This window comes from Lolium rigidum, chromosome 7 (assembly GCF_022539505.1).
Source record: "Lolium rigidum isolate FL_2022 chromosome 7, APGP_CSIRO_Lrig_0.1, whole genome shotgun sequence".
NCBI lineage: Eukaryota > Viridiplantae > Streptophyta > Magnoliopsida > Poales > Poaceae > Lolium > Lolium rigidum.
Genome location: NC_061514.1, coordinates 316792443 through 316806191, shown reverse-complemented (window position 1 = coordinate 316806191; position 13749 = coordinate 316792443). Strand labels below are relative to the sequence as shown.

Genomic DNA, 13749 nt, shown 5'->3' with positions numbered 1-13749 from the left:
AATTTAGTATAAATTTTTACTAAATCCGAGTCAATTATGAGTAGTATGTTTCTTGTTCGGTTCTCCTATAGGATCCTCGTCTATTTAGGGCATTCACTCGGAGAGGCGCAGATATGTTGAAGTCAGATTACAATGTGGCTCGTTCTAGAAGAACACTTTAGCATGTGAGCAAATTTTGTGTGTTCTCATTTTGCCTAGCCCACCTAGTTGTTTCTTCGAAGCTCTACTAGTGCTTCCTAGCAACAACATCAAGTTTACACTGTCTATCATATGAGCATTGTGCTTCAGCAAATATAATGGTCCAAGTACTATACCGTGGAAGGATCGTAGAGTTCTCCGCGGAGCAACGGCTAGGGCGCAATGTTTTGTACACATTTTTCTCTCCTAGTCATGCAGATAAAATAGGTCTCAATTATAACTGCAAAAAGACACAAATATACAAAGATCGGTTTAATTAGCAAGATGATTAAGGCTTTGATGGCGTATTTTCGTGTTGGGTGTTTTGGAAGGGTTATGGGTTTCTGGGTCCACCATTGAGGAAGAGACGATTAGAGGTTATAGAGGAGATCAACAATGCCATTGTGCTTCTCTCAAAAAAAAACAATGCCATTGTGCAAGAGAGAGAAACAATGCCACCATGTGACTATCTTTGTTCTTTGCCAAAAGAAAACAATCCAAATTTTGAGCATGTATACTCTCTATTATCAATTCGTGCGCACCACTAAATGTATATATCCGCCCATGTTCAGCGAGCTTCTATCCTAGAAATAAAGAAAGGTTACTAATAGAGTCATGACGAGAAAATTCCAAAATACATTGAGTATTTTTATTATATTATAAATTATTTCCATAAGAACTACAATTTTATTATTGTGACTACTTGAGAGGTTTTTTTTAATCTCAATAGGCAAGACTATTGATTTCTTTGACAATAGTTGTGCTATGAGAAATAAGAAGCTTTTACCTCCAAGAGGAAAGAAAGCAAAAGACAAAAAAAAAAGGCAACGTCAATTACGCAATAGAGCAACCCTAACGCTTAGGGCATTTCCACATGCCAGCACAAAGGGTCCGCGCGGACAAAAAATTGGTACCCTAGTTAAGTGGTCCGACGCAAAATAAAATTAGGATGTTCGCAGAGATGCAAACGCAACCCAAATTTAGGATCGAAATGCGTCGGCGTGGACGCTACGCGGACAGCTCGCGCGTCCACCTATCTCGTATCCTTGAGTGATTCAGGTAAGCAAACAGTTTTTCATTAATATTTGTTGTGAAAAAAGAGCTTCACGGTTAAAATAAAATTGTGTCAGACTGCTGTAAACACCCAAATGGTCAACCGGTCATTTTTATTTAATTTTTACGTTCGCGATCCGATACAAACAGATACAGACGGTCACTTTAAACGTCTGTTTTGCGTCGAGCTGCTGGAGATGTGCTTACCCTCGCGTGATAGAAGTGTCTAACTCCTACAAGCGTCCAATTCTATGCTTTGGCAAACCATTGGTATTGCGTACGTTCGTAAATTTTCTATAGACTTGTACAGTATTTTTGATGATTCAAAATCCAGAATACAGACTTCGATTTTCTAGTCCAGCGGGTGGACGCTGACCACCAACCACGCGAACTGGCCTGTGGAGTGTTGAGGCGAGAACATATCTAGTGATACCACCCTTTAAATGATACCATGATACCGTACAAAAAAAGTATTTTTATATGTGCTAAAAAATTATACGAAAAATTGTGAGTGCTCATGAAGCATGTTCCTACATCATCACAAAATTTCATATCCAAACTCGACATGGACACTGAGAAACAAAAAAGAGAAAATCAGCATTAATAGTGCTACCTAGTGTCACAAAAAGACAAAATCAGAAAATCCACTATTCATGCTGATTTTCTCTTTTTTGTTTCTCAGTGTCCATGTCGAGTTTGGATATGAAATTTTGTGATGATGTAGGAACATGCTTCATGAGCACTCACAATTTTTCGTATAATTTTTTAGCACGTATAAAAATACTTTTTTTGTACGGTATCATGGTATCATTTAAAGGGTGGTATCACTAGATATGTTCTCGAGTGTTGAGGCTGCAGATTGGCCGTCCACTCTCCGCGTCACTCGAATAAATAAAGTTTACAAAAAGTGAAAATGCAAAGAGAAAAATAGGCCCGTGGCCCGTGGGGCCGGGTGTCCTCTGTCAGATGTGAGATGTGCCCGGGCCCACACTCCACACCTTGTGCGACACCTTGATGCCGTCCGATCCGACGATGCAGGGGCCGCAGAATATTCTTCACGTGCTTGCACTGCTCAGATTGTTCGTCACCACACGAAAATAAGCAACGGACTCAAGTACTCCTGAGCCCGGTTCACCGTGCGGGCCTAAAATTTGTATTTACATGTCACCAAATTTTTTGATAAATATATTCACATGTACAGGGCGCAAGTACGTATGCACGTGTCAAATTATTGTATCGAAAATCTAAAATATGTAACATGTCTGGAAAAAATTAGCAAGTTTATAGTAATAAATAGTAGGAAGCAATCCCGTAAGTTTCTGATTGACCTATAACTTAGTGTGCGAACACCATGTAACTTAAAAACACTTAAATACAGTAAAATTTGGGACTCTTCCAATCTTTTTAAGTATGTTCTAAAAACACACGTTAGTCACCACACACCCCACGAAAAATATTTTGCAACACTGTTAGAGTAAAAAGTTATAGCTGACTATTTGAGACAAAGAAGAATTTGACTTGACATTTTGTTGTACTCCCTCCGATCCTTTTAAATAACTTGGGTTTAATACAACTTTATGATAAATTTGAGTCAATAAAAATGATTTGGAGGGAGTAGCAATAACATCTATACCTATATATACCTAATAATAAAGGAGCTAAGGTTTCTGCCAAAATTTTCGTCCAACTTTTCATTGGACCGTTTTACCCTCCCACCAAATTACGTACTACTACTAATTACCATTATACCGGTTCACTTGTATCTTTTTTTTTTCTTTCTTCCAACGCCCAAACCCAATCCCGCGATTCCCGCACGGGGGCCCTCATCCCGCGATTCCCTGCAGGAGCCCGCTCTGATCTGGCTGTTTCCGCAGCGGGGCGCCGCATCCCTCATCCGGCCGGAGAAGGAAAGTTTGTCGTCGATCCTCATCTCACGAGATCCGGGCCGGCCGGCGGCCGAGATCCCGTCCTCGAGGCGTCCCGATTTGGCTATGCCCCGACCTGCTCGCCAGATGCCCTGAACCTCAACCACACGGTCTCCCGGTAGCGCCGCTCCAGCTTGCTACCCCACATCTCTCCCCGGCGCGACGCCCTTGAACTCCATGTCTGTACTCCGGCGCAGCAAGCTTTCCCCGGGCTGCCTGAACCTGGCGCGGCCCTACTCGCGTGCGTGTACTGTGGCAAAGCATCTCCTGCTCTAGGTGCCTGTACTCCCCGCGGTTGGTCGAGGCCAGGTAAGTTCGTGTGCATTTAAGTTCGTGCTCTAGGTGCCTGCTCTACCTATGCGAGCGCCGCGCCCTGCCGGACACCATCCCTAATCTATTTGGTATTTTAGCATGAAGATCCCTAGATTCCTATTCCCCTCACCGTGTCGGACAACAAGCTGCTGGCTGCCGGCAACGCCTCATCATTGTTCTCCGTCAACACCGGAATGCTTTACCTAGACGTGGGCGTGGACCGCCGGAGACGGAGAGTGAGTGGTCACCAACCTGTGCCTGAAGATTTTTGTTGTTGGATTGTGGATGTCCTACTTGCATACCAGGTGTTTGTGTTAAATTGTTAATCCCAACAATTTGGGAACAACACAAACTACGGCTGTAGCTGAAGAAAGCTTTAGGAGTCGATGACTCAGCTCATCGAGCTCCTCCATGGAGTCGGTCGGTCGTTGATATTCTGACAGTGATGCACATGGCATGGAGGAGTCCGCATGTGTATGTCTCCAGGCGGTGCAGGACTGGATGAGGTAGAATGGCTCCATCCCTCTGATCTTGGAGTTGATATGTTACTGGCTTTTAAATTTGGGTTGCTCAGCATAGTCATATGTTATTTGCTTGCCATTGTTGTGTTTACAAAATTCACCAATTTAATGTCCAACGAAGCTGGTTCATATACTTGGAAATTGCTTGGAATATCAACAAGGGAATCAACAAGAAGGAGCACTGTAGCTTGGTCTGAAATCTGTGGCATGCATGAATTATAAAGTAAAAGTGTTGGATGCTCTGCTGCGCATGAATTGAAAAGAGGGATGCCTGCTGTGAGCTAAAGTAAAATCGGGAACATTGCCGTCACTTGGATGCCAGATTGGATGGGGGTTGTTCCGAGAGAAAAGCAAGGATTCGTGTCTCGCCGCGGAGCTTCCGCGACGCCGCCGATGCCTACACCCACCCAGTGCTCTTGCTTGCCACGCTCTGCGGCGTCCCCGTCGCGCTTGTCTGCGCCACCGGCGGCGCCGGGGCTCCGCGGCTCATGTGGGATTCGGAAGACGGGGTGTCCTCGAGAGGTACCGCGCCGCCGCCATCCCGCCGGAGACACGCGCGCAGCACACGCACCGGAGCTACCTCGAGGCCGAGCTGGGAAAGGGGACGGCGAAGCGGCCGCGGCTGACAAGATGGCTGCTGTCGGCTTGCCCGCCGACGGGCCGGCTCGAGCTCGATCAGCTCACGTCGCCGGCTGATGATGCCTTCCAATGACTACGCCTTGGAGCCGGGGCACCTCGCGCTGGACATTGGGCTACGATGGCTTCCAGCCGCAGACGATGTCGTGCCACGGCGGGAGCAACGACCAAAGGGAGCCTACTCGAGGAATTCCTGATGCAACCGGAGCGCGGCCTCGAGTGCGTCGGCGTCGGCGGCGGAGGAAGCTACTACGCGGGCACCGTCGACGAGACGCATGCGTTGGGCGCACAAATTCCATCCGAGGTACGTCATTAGTACTGATGGATTTGCTGAATTCGTGTGGTTTGTTCATCAGGCTAACATCACTGCTGATTGATTAGTATTTCAGTATCTCCTTAGTTGTAATCAGATAATGATTCATTCATCGTTTGTTTCCTGCAGATAATTGAGGTAGAAGCAACACTGCAGATTGATTAGTCTACAAACCATGACAAAGTTTTTCAGTATCCCTATTCATTTGTAGTCAGACAATGAATCGTTCAGCCTTTGTATCTCGCAGAGAATTGAGGCAGGAGCAGGACAAGAGATGGCAGCAATCACTGAAGTCAAGTCATCTGTTTCTATGGATGTCGAGGTAAATTTGAAATAGCTTCTATCAGTTTTTTCTGAAAACAACAAAACAAAACTACAAAAGATCTTGATTACTCTACATATCATAGCAAAAAAGATCGGTATAGCAGTCAGACGTGTTTGTTTCTTGCAGAAAAGTAAGGAAGTATCAGGAAAAAATAATATGTCAGCCAGCAAGTAACCTGTTTCTACGGATGAGGAGGTAAAATTTGAGTAGCTTATGTGAGTTTCTTCCTAGCATGGTGTATGTTGCACCAAGTATCAAAGTATGCACTATCCTCCAGATGTACACGTAGTATATATTGGAAGCAGAATATGTGGTGCAATGTTATAATGGATGAATTATATGACTGTGCTAAAAAACATTAATTACAAATAATAGCATCAATTTGTATGTATTGCTTTCTGAATAATTATTTGAATAATCTGATTATAACATTTTTGTTATTTCAGGAAATGGATCTCAACATCGAATCAACCAATGTTGATGATTTTGATAATAGGCCTCTAAAAAAGGCCAAAAGTTCTAAAACATGTGTTTCAGATGATCCATTGTCATCTTTTACCATCTCCACTGCATCTATCGCTCCGAAATGTTCTGACTCTGTTAGTTTAGAATTGAATGTTAGTTTAGAATTGATGAATGAAGATCCATTGCCTCCATCACCAAACCAACTGGCCTTATCTCCGGTTTCAGCGGAAGATGATAAACATATAACAAATAATTTAACATACGAGTATCTCCAATAAGGTAAAATATTGCATTGTTTATGTTTGTGTATTTATTCGACATATTTAGCGAGGAGCTCGTAATGGTTTTGTTGGGATTGATTATGTAGGTTGTGAATAAACAAATACGTGACCAATATATTGGTTTCTCCCGGTGCAACGCACATGCACTTTTGCTAGTCTTATCTAACATCTTGTCGTGTTACATTTTCTGTTTTCCACTTGAACTACGATTCACTGGCGGAGCTTCGTGAGGGCAGAACTGGGCCACGGCCCACCCTGCCCTGGAGCGGAAAAAAATCCTATACCTATGCCGCATGTGCAAAGCCCACATCCACACCACGTGAGAGCCGAGTAGCACTTCGTTTCCAGAGACCAGACCAGTCCGTCGCTTGGTTTCGTGTTCCTCCACGATGCATCACATCCCCAATTCCCCATCGATGGCGCTAGTTCCAGCGACGAAAATAGCAGCTGGGCCATCGACCGGCGACCATCCCATCCATCAGGCAGAAGCGAAGGAAATGTTTGATGAAGGAAATATTTGAGATAATTGAATTGCTTGGCCAAGCTTTACAGAAGAAGTCACAAGATATTGTGAATGCTATTCGTCTAGTGTCATCAACAAAAGAGTGTCTCGAGCAATTGAGATCAGATGATGGTTATGAAGAATTTATTGTCATGGTTATTGAATTTTGTGGAAAGCATTCGATTGAGATTCCTAACTTTGACGAAATTTATGTCATGCGGGGTGGTCGTGCTCTCCATCAACACGATCAGCTTACCAAGGAACACTACTTACGAGTGGAAATATTTCGTGCAACACTGGACACTCAACTATTTGAAATCAACCGCAGTTCAATGAGAAGGTAATGGATCTTTTATCTACTAGTGCCACACTGATTCCTAGAAACAAATTTAGAGGGTTCAAAGCTAATGATATCTGTGAGATGGTGAAAAAGTACTACCCATCAGATTTCCCCCAACAAGATATTTATGGATTGCAACTTCAACTAAAACATTTTGTTTTGGATGCTTCCAAGGATGAGGAGTTGAAAAACATATCAACCTTAATCGGTCTTTGTCAATGCCTAGTGGAGACAGGAAGACATGCTATCTTTAATTTGCTTGAGAGGTTACTCCGCTTGCTAATTACGCTTCCAGTTTCAACGACAAGTGCTGAACGTGCATTCTCTAGTATGAAGATCATTAAAACGCGGTTGCGAAATAAGATGGAAGATGACTATCTTGCAAATAGTCTAGTAGTTAACATAGAGGGTGAAATTCTGGAAACTTATAGCTATGAAGATGTAATTGAAGATTTTAGAAGCGAAAAAGGTCGGAGAGCTGATCTTTAGTATGTAAATCATTGCCCTGCGGTCAAACTTATTCTTAGTATGCTACTGTGATGTGTTTTGTTTTGGAGCAGTTCATGTATGATGATCTGGACCACTGTAGTACTTATGAAATTTGAACTAATGTATAGTTTTGGAGCAATTCTCTGTGTCTTCTCTAATTTCGCCCGCCAAGGTTTTTCTTTCAAGCTCCGCCACTGCTACGATTCTCTCCGGATGCTCGTCTCGTACGAGCATAGGGTAGCAAAGGCTATGTAATCAGCTTCATTGGCACATTCAGCCGAAAACGAGAAGCTTCTTGGTTCACGTGAACCGTCTCAACGCATCAAAGCGATTTGTCCATGGATGGTGGCATGTTTACCGAAAAGAGCCAGTGACGAGTGGAGTGGGGTTTTATGTTGGTGCGGACCTTTTCTGACAGCTTTGAGACGTGCGTGTGCGGTAGCCGACAAAACATTCTCAACAATAAAACAAGTGTACTCATAAATAGAATTTTGTACAATCACCATTCGTACACGAAGTTGCCCGGCCATGCCGTGCGAAAATATTAAGTTTTCAACTTTGATGACAATTTATATATGAGTTAATCGATTAGACAACTTGGCGTACAAAAATATTCAGATTTCAAGTTTGTGTACGGAAGCTATCCCTCCATACAATTGGGAGCACGATGGCTGAATTTTACTCAATTTTAATGTACACTCAGTAGAATTCACGTGTTTAGGTAATGCATATGGTTTACTCAATTTTAATGTACACTTGGATAGAATTCACGGTTTAATGCATATTTCAAGTCTGTCACGTCACATTATGGTAATGCATATGGTTTAGGTGCATCGGATTTTCCTTTTGCTCGAGAAAAGGCAACGTACCACCATCGGCCGTAAGAGCATGTTCGGAACGCGGTTTTTGTTCGATCTCAACGCAGTCTTCTATTCTTGTGTGGAAAATGCTTGTTGGATGGTTCTGCAATTTCAGTGAAAACTTTTTGAATGGACTGTCAACGCTTTGAAGCATGAACTATTTGGGAAATGTTTTCTGAGTACAATATGAAAAGATTAAAATATGTGGAAATGGGGAAATTTGAACGAGTTTATATCCGAAAAACTAAATCAAATGAGTCATGATTGAAATTATTCTAAAAATCACTCAAATAAGGCTGAAATTAGTGTAAAACTTGAACTAAAGCGTCATTAGTTTGGCGTAGTAGACAAAAAAATTTACGATATTTCATTCAAAGTTTATCAAACTATTTGTGAAGTTTGTCTTACATGTTTAATTGAGATACTTTGTGAAAGTATTTGTAACCATTACTACATTAAAAACACGATTGGAATTTTATATAAACTACAACTATTTCACAGAGTTATTACGAATAATGTATTGGAGAGAGTTAGGAATCTCGATGGAGACAAGTCAGCACTGGTGAGATCAGTGGAAATAACTAGAAGAAAATAAGACCTAGTACTATGGATAGCCCTTGATCCGGTTCAAATCTAGGTGGGCTACGTGCACACCCGCATTGCTTGCCAACAGGTTGACATCGTCTTGTTAACCTAAAATAGTTGGAATATCACCGTGTAGGAATTCCAAATGCGAAGTGATCAAAAAAAAATAGAGGGCTCAAACCCATGAATTAATCGGCGACTTCCAACGGGGTACGATTACCTAGAGGCCGACCTTTGAGAAGGTCCGAACCGTCCCCGAGCGACGCTCCGCGAGCGACCGTGGCGCTACTACCGAGCGGGCGTGGGCGCGTGGATACGTACGAGCTGCTACGTACGTGTGTGGGCGTGTGGGTACGAACGCAGCTAGCACGAATACGAGTCCCGATCCGAGCAAGCGCGAGTACCAATTAACGTGTGAGTCCACGAGTACGAGGGCGCATGGGAGCATGGATTGATCGGTACCTAGCTTGCATGCATCCATCTAATTGTTTTTTCTTGCTCTAGATACGATAAATACAACTAGAAAGTGAAAAGTGGAAAATCTTAGTAAAGACACGAGTACAGTTAGGTACACGACGCGAATACAGTTGCACACAAAGGCGAGTACAAGTACACTCGCGCACAAGAGGAGGTACATTCATGCACACGAGCAGGTACAGTCACGCACAACACAAGAGTACAGTTGAACACACATGCAAGTACAGGTACAGTCACGCACACGAGCAGTTACAGTTGTGCACAAGAGCAGGTACAGTCACGCACAACACACGAGTACAGTTGAACATACAAGAGAGTACAAGTACAGTCACGCACACGAGCATGTACAAACGCACATACGAGCAGGTACAGCTGTGAACACGAGCAAGTACATGTACAGAAGTACAGTGGCGCACAGTACAGTCGCGCGTTAGTACAGGTACAGTCCCGCACACGGGCGAGTACAGTTAGCGAACAAAGGGAAAAATTGCACCAAATACACTAAAAACAGAAGTACTTATCAGTTGAAACACGAGTACAGTTATGTACACCCCACAGGTACAATCATAATATTATTGGAAGTACGAAAAAAAAGTATCTCCAAACCTATCAACATGAGATCTAGTTTTGAAGATCTCGACGCAAGGATCTCAAAAGTGAAAATGGTTCGCAATTTGGACTTACGGTTCTCAAGATATTTCATTTTGAAAAAACGAATCTAGAAAAAAAGGGAAAAAACTGACACAGCCCAGTCTTCTCTCTCCTCCCTCATCCCCACCTTGCTTCCCCTTGCGACACGTGGCGAGCAGGGAGACCACTTCCCAGGAATTTTCTGGCACCACAGCGCGCTACTTGTCGCGTGCGGAGCGAGTTGTCTTCCTTTCACGAAAATCGGCCTTTTTTTAACGATTTCGCTTCCAACGTTGGATCCTCGCTCAGTAAACACCGTTGGCATTTTGGGCTTGTTCGGGCCATGGATATATATAGAAAATGAAGCAGGTACACTTGATTTAGCGCACCATTAGACTGGAGAAATTTGACTTATTAATTCGAAATTGCATGATAAAAGAATCTTTACATATAAAAGTTAAGCCCAAGAAAATGAGTAAAAGTGGCACCATCTCCACTTGTCAACCAAAGCTTGAGTTTGGAACAATTATTATTTTTCAATTTCGTTGTATGATGGTCGATGAAGTAACACCTGGTAGACGCGACACACACTGACCCCTCATCATCACATTATTTTATATCTCATATGCGTAGAGGCTTCCTCGAGTTGGAGTATTCAATAACGCGGAAAGACAATGTCTATTACTCCATCTGATCCAAATTACTTGTCATGAATTTAAGCAAAATGTTGCTTAAAGTTTCTCTAGCTCATTAAATTTGCGCCAAGTAATTTGGGTCAGAGGGAGTAGAAGGAGTGAGAATATGCAACGTAGCTCCATGTTTTAACTGTTAGGATGATCTCCACCCGTTCGAGTCCAACGGCTCGACGTAACACTTGACCGCGCCCTGATCGGGGCGCCCAACCGCATCTGGTTGGTGGGCCCCTGTCGCCTGCGCAATAAAGAGAGGTGGGGGTCGGTGGCACTCAGGACGAGGTGTTCTGGAGCTGCCACTCGCCCCACTAACAGACCCACCGATTAGGGTTTTGCGCAGTGCCGACGGGAAGCTCCGCCGCCACCTCTCGCTCGACCTCACGCCGTCGCCGTCGCCACCATGTCCAGATCGGCGAGCTCCACCTCTAATGGAGAAGGTAAACTGACAGTACCCCTCTCCTACCCGGCCATAATCTACACTAGTCGATCTAGCACTTTTAACATTGGTATCAGAGCCTGTTGCTAGTTGTAGATCTTGTCTGTTTTCGAGTAGACAGGAAAAGTAAAGTAGTAAACCCTAGTCCCTAGATCGATCCCGAAACCATAGTTCATACCGTGAGCCAAAGAAAATCGAAACCCTAATAAGTAAAGAAGGGGAAAGGGAAAATTATCTCACCTCCCTACCTCGGATCAGAGAACCCCTTCCGGAGGACAAAGAACACAGCCACCGGCTGCTGCTGCCGGCAAAGGGCGCCGCCACATGAGCCGCTTGCCGGCGGTGCGCCCACCCTCGGATGGACGCACGCGCCGGCAAGAGGGCCATGGGGGGCGCCGCTCCTTCATGTTTCTGCCATGGCCGTCGTGCTTTTGGTGGTTCGGGAGACAGAGAACGAAAAAGAAAAGAAATGGAAGGGGCTCGTCCCTGGCAACCTGCTGCGCGCGGTCGAGCGAGCGGCTGCCTCGTGATGTCTACGGGAGCCTTTATTCTTGTAGACAGTGTTGGGCCTCCAAGAGCAGAGGTTTGTAGAACAGCAGCAAGTTTCCCTTAAGTGGATCACCCAAGGTTTATCGATCTCAGGGAGGAAGAGGTCAAAGATATCCCTCTCAAACAACCCTGCAACCACAAAGCAAGAAGTCTCTTGTGTCCCCAACACACCTAATACAATAGGTGCACTAGTTCGGCGAAGAGATAGTGAGATACAAGTAATATGGATGAGTATGAGTGATAATAACAATCTGAGTAAAATATGGCAGCGAGTAAACATTCAACAAAACAAGTAAACAAACGGAGATTCGATGCTTGGAAGCAAGGCCTAGGGATCCTCGCTTTCACTAGTGGACACTCTCAACAATGATCACATAATAGGACTACTCTACATCCTCTTGTTGGATGATGAACACCATTGTGTAGGATTACACGAACCCTCAATGCCGGAGTTAACAAGCTCCACAATATGCAATGTTCATATTTAAATAACCTTAGAGTGCAAGATAGATCAACACGACTAAACCAAGTACTAACATAGCATGCACACTACTACCATCACACTATGAAAGGAGGAATAGATCACATCAATACCATCATAGTAATAGTTAACTTCATAATCTACAAGAGATCACAATCATAGCATAAACCAAGTACTACACGGTGCACACACCGTCACCATTACACCGCGGAGGAGGAATAGACTACTTTAATAACATCACTAGAGTAGCACATAGATAACATTCAACTTGATCACAAAGAGAGAGAGATGAACCACATAACTACAGCGGAGCCCTCAGCCCCGGGGGTGAATTACTCCCTCCTCATCATGGAGGCAGCGATGGCGGTGAAGATGGCGGTGGAGACGGCGGTGGAGATGGCTCCGGGGGCAATTCCCCGTCCCGGCAGGGTGCCGGAGCAGAGAGTTCTGTCCCCCGAATTGGACTTTCGCGATGGCGGCGGCTCTGGATGGTTTTCTCTGTTTTCGTCGAACTGGTCGATGTTTTTAGGTCAGGGACGATTATATAGGCGGAGAGTCGGAGTCGGAGGGGCCACGGGGTGCCCAGATGATAGGGGGCGCGCCCCCCCTTGGGCCGCGCCGCCCTGTGGTGTGGGCCCCCCTGGCACCCCTCTGGCCTTTCTCCGGTGCTCTGGAAGCTTCGCGTATTTCTAAGACTTTCGGTGTTGATTTCGTCCGATTCCGAAAATATTTCCTTACTAGGATTTCTGAAACCAAAAACAGCAGAAAACAAAGCAATCGGCCTTTCGGCATCTCGTCAATAGGTTAGTTCCGGAAAACGCATAAAAACGATATAAAGTGTGAACAAAACATGTCGGTATTGTCATAAAACAAGCATGGAACATCGAAATTATAGATACGTTGGAGACGTATCAGCATCCCCAAGCTTAGTTCCTACTCGTCCTCGAGTAGGTAAACGATAAAAGATAATTTCTGAAGTGACATGCTACCAACATAATCTTAATCATACTATTGTAAAGCATATGAGATGAATGCAGCGATTCGAAGCAATGTAAATGCAATGAGTAAACAATTGAATCATATAGCAAAGACTTTTCATGAATAGTACTTTCAAGACAAGCATCAATAAGTCTTGCATAAGAGTTAACTCATAAAGCAATAAATTCAAAGTAAAGACATTGAAACAACACAATGGAAGATTAAGTTTCAGCGGTTGCTTTCAACTTGTAACATGTATATCTCATGGATAATTGTCAATGCAAAGAAATATAACAAATGCAATATGCAAATATGTAGGAATCAATGCATAGTTCACACAAGTGTTTGCTTCTTGAGATGGAGAGAAATAGGTGAACTGACTCAACAATAAAAGTAAAAGAATGGTCCTTCAAAGAGGAAAGCATTGATTGCTATATTTGTGCTAGAGCTTTCATTTTGAAAACATAAAGAGAGCATAAAAATAAAGTTTTGAGAGGTGTATGTTGTTGTCAACGAATGGTAGCGGGTACTCTAACCCCCTTGCCAGACAAACCTTCAAAGAGCGGCTCCCATTTTATTTTATTTTTGGGTGGCACTCCTTCCAACCTTTCTTTCACAAACCATGGCTAACCGAATCCTCGGGTGCCCGCCAACAATCTCATACCATGAAGGAGTGCCTTTTTATTTTAGTTTTATTATGATGACACTCCTCCCCACCTTTG

At 43.9% G+C, this 13749-nt stretch overlaps 1 long non-coding RNA gene across 1 annotated transcript; it reads left to right on the top strand.

The window, feature by feature from the left end:
* Window positions 1-4909: 4909 nt before the first annotated feature.
* LOC124669711 lies at window positions 4910-6041 on the top strand. The gene is made up of 4 exons (XR_006992301.1): window positions 4910-4928; window positions 5067-5259; window positions 5389-5457; window positions 5709-6041. It is a non-coding gene; the product is annotated as an uncharacterized LOC124669711 (long non-coding RNA).
* The last annotated feature ends 7708 nt before the right edge of the window (window positions 6042-13749 follow it).